We start from the raw sequence: 3,754 nt of genomic DNA on the forward strand, positions 1-3,754 counted from the left end.
TATAATGACTTACATGTATTATATATTAGAATTGACATCATAAATACTTTTGCTTTGAAATGACTTATGCTTCAGGAAAACCATACATATTCAGATTTATTGGGTACTTATATTTTGTTATTCCTGACAAAGGATGTTGCATGGGCACATAATTTCTACAAAATTAACATAATTGAATACCATATTGGTTCAATTTCTTTCTTGGGTCAGAATCGTCCGCTGGACACCATAAGAGACAAACACTGTGGGGAAAAAATAGGAGACTAGGGCTTTTCTCCCAAATTTGTCCTATGCTATCTTCATACCTTGGGCAGGTGTCTTTTTAAGCTTTTTTTTTTTCTTTTTAAACTTTCTGAGTCTCATTTTATTTTTTTGAATATTGAGTCACCTAGTAAAAATTTTGAAATTTTCTTTCTCACAGTTCTCTTGAGAAGAGGAAAGAGCTAACATCACACACTAATGACAGACACCATGCTAGGTTTTTCACACGTTTTCCTGGTTTAAAACTGTCATAACAATAAGAATAAGTGAAGATGCTGTCTGTACTTATTTTTCAGATGAGAAAACTAACACCCAGAGTGCCTAACTAAAGGTAGTACATAAATTTAGTGACAGAGTTGAAATTGAGAATCAGGTATCAAAGCTCATGCTCCATACTTTACCAGTCTGCTCCCTTCATCTTGCAGGTATGTTCTAAAAATGTTTTCAGCCCAAGTTTCAAATTCTTACATTTAGTTTTGGATGTCTTCATCCAAACATACAAGTGGTGCCACTTAATTTTTTTCAATAATTATTCACTATTATATTTACATGGCTTGTTTTCATAGCTGTGGCTGTATCCCTATTGACCATCTCATGAAACAAGTTGGATTGAGTATTTGTAGTATCTTCTGCTTTGACAGTTTTTGAAGGAAACTATAAACTCTCAATCAAAAGAAACAAAAACATTGGTCACCCTGCTGATGCATTCTTTTTTTTTTTTTTTTTTTAGCTGCTCCCATAGCATATGGAAGTTCGAGGTCAGGGATTGAATCCAAGCCGCAGCTGGGACCTACACCACAGCTGTGGCAACACCGGGTCGTTAAACCACTGCACCAGGCCAGGGATTGAACCTGCAGCACCCCAGAGACAATGCAAGATCCTTAACCCGCTGCACCTCAACAGGAACTATTATACATTCTTGAACCAGTTGTTTTGGCAACTAATATACTTAGTTATTCTCTGCATTTCAGACTGGCTTTCTTTGTTAAAATATTGCATGCTTATGTTTCAATGATGATAACCTGGATAATAAATGCATTCTTCTCACCTACTCCCCCTAATTACTTGATGCATTCCAAATTAGATTTTTGTCTTCACCACTGTTGTTTCTGTTTCTTTGAATAAGCTAGTATTAAAAATGCAAGCTTGCGTGAACAGCGTTGGAAAGATCCCCGATTTTTTTTTCCAAGTCAATAGCATTTTAAATCATTTATTCCTGCTTATTGACAAAAAAGCATAAATCTTTTGCATGGTCACGCTATTATGTTGTTAATGTATGTTGTGACTTTAAGTTATAAATTTACTTTAATGGATTCACCATTTTTTATACTGAATTTGGCAGAACTAACTAAAATTTTTCCCAATAAAGGGTAGATTTTATAGTATCATACGTAGTAACACTCATAGTAGTGATTTCAGTTTATTCATGAGAGTCATCTGGGGAACGTTCTAAAAATCAAGATTCCTAAACCCTAATTCCAAAGATTCTGACTGAGGAGGTAGGTCCAAAATAAGCCTGAGAATCTGCATTTTGACTGTTTCTTGGTCATTTGAATGGGTTTTCATAATGTGTTATAAATTCAAAAAGTGTAAAGGAGTGGAAGGCATAAAATATCTTCTGCCTCCCTCCCCTTAGCCTCGCATTCCGTTTCCCTTTCATAGAGGCAAGTAGCATATCCTGTGTATATCCTTCCACAGGTGGTGTGTGCACATGGCGACATTGATGCATGTGCCCCTTTGTTCTGTTCTCCTTATGGAGGGCCACATACTGTGCACACTGTCTGTTTTGCACCTTGCCTTTGCTGGTTTACTGTAGCGTGGAGTCTTGGAGATTATTCCATATCAGTACACATAGGGAAACTGCTTTTTTTTTTTCTGTCTTTTCTAGGGCCGTACCCTCAGCATATGGAGGTTCCCAGGCTAGGGGTCTAATCGGAGCTGTAGCTGCCGGCCTATGCCAGAGCCACAGCAACGTGGGATCTGAGCCGTGTCTGTGACCTAGACCACAGCTCACGGCAACACCAGATCCTTATCCCACTGAGCAAGGGCAGGAATCGAACCCGCAACCTCATGGTTCCTGGTCGGATTCCTTAACTGCTGAGCCACGACGGGAACGCCTGAAACTGCATTTTTAACAAGCATTATAGGAACATTCCAAATTAATTATTTTCTTCAACTGTAGGTGGTTTCTTTTTTTTCTTTTTTTTTTTCATTGCAGACGTAATTCCCTTACAATTAATGCTTGGTAGAAAAGGGAGTTTGACATCATTTACAATTATACCAACGGAGGCTAAATATTACAGGCAAAAGGGTGCACTCTGACCACAAGACATCTGTTGATAATTCCCAGATAGCTTTTTCTTTTAGCTATGAAGGTCAATTACCAAAGCCAAACTTAGTGAATAGAATTTTTATGTCCATCCAATCAAAGAGTCTCATAGCTTTCTGGGCCTATTCATTAGCAGACAGGAGTAGACACCGTAATCAGGTTCTTAAACATTCACACATCATGCCCACTCTTCATATGCTGTCCAGTTTCTTTAAAAGGAGTGACTCAAAGCAGGGCCACATAGATGAGAAAGTGCTGTGTGGAGGAGATCACATCCTCATGAATCTTCCATTTCATCTCTTTGGGGTCCAGGCTTGACGCAGAGTCCTTGATCCAGAACATCATGGCTCTGCCTCACCACTTTTAGTGTTCTTAGTGTTCTAGGTCTGCTCTTAGTGGCTGCCTGGTGCCAATCATAGGTGGTTCCGATGCAAGTTGTACATGGATTGTGCTTTAATAAACATGCTTTGCAGTCCAGAATTTTTATTTAGTATTAAAGGTATTTTATTATCAACCATACAGTATAGCAATGAGTTGCAATATTCAGCAAATTGTAATATCTCTATCCCCTAAACAACTTTACTGATTAGTTGTCATCCAGGTAATTTTAATAAGCTATAGTTAGTTTTAGTCCTTTATCTTGCTTAGTGTAATATTAGATGTAAAATATAATCTGAAAATAGGAAACAACTAACTTCAAAGCTTGAGGAATATTTTTGAACAATGTGTAAACTGGTTTCATGATAAAAATCTATTATATTCCCTTTATCCAAATATAATCCCAAGATACAGTGCTAGAGACAAGTTTCTTCAGTTTGGAAAAGACTATTTAATCAGTTGAGTAACTTTAATTTGAAATACTTTCTCAAAAAGCAAGTAATCTGTCAAACAAAAGTGAAAAGGCTGTTAAATTGATCTCACTGATTAATCATTTAAAATACCCGAATATTGGAATTCCCTGATGGCACAGCAGGTTAAGCATTCAGTGTTGTCACTGCTGTGGCTTGGGTTGCCACTGTGGTGTGGTTCTGATCCTTGGTCTGGTAACTTCCACATGCCTGAGGTGTGGCTGGAAAATAAAATACATAAATATTGAGTTCAGAAGTAGAACGGGAAAGAATACCTAATGCTTGGATCAGTATGGACCCTGTATTAAAGAAATAC

General features: G+C 37.5%; 1 pseudogene; it reads right to left on the bottom strand.

Annotated features, from left to right (window-relative positions):
• Positions 1-2,781: 2,781 nt before the first annotated feature.
• LOC125111871 (mitochondrial import receptor subunit TOM5 homolog) lies at positions 2,782-3,002 on the bottom strand (annotated as a pseudogene).
• Between the last annotated feature and the right edge of the window lie 752 nt (positions 3,003-3,754).

Source organism: Phacochoerus africanus, chromosome 1, assembly GCF_016906955.1.
Source record: "Phacochoerus africanus isolate WHEZ1 chromosome 1, ROS_Pafr_v1, whole genome shotgun sequence".
NCBI lineage: Eukaryota > Metazoa > Chordata > Mammalia > Artiodactyla > Suidae > Phacochoerus > Phacochoerus africanus.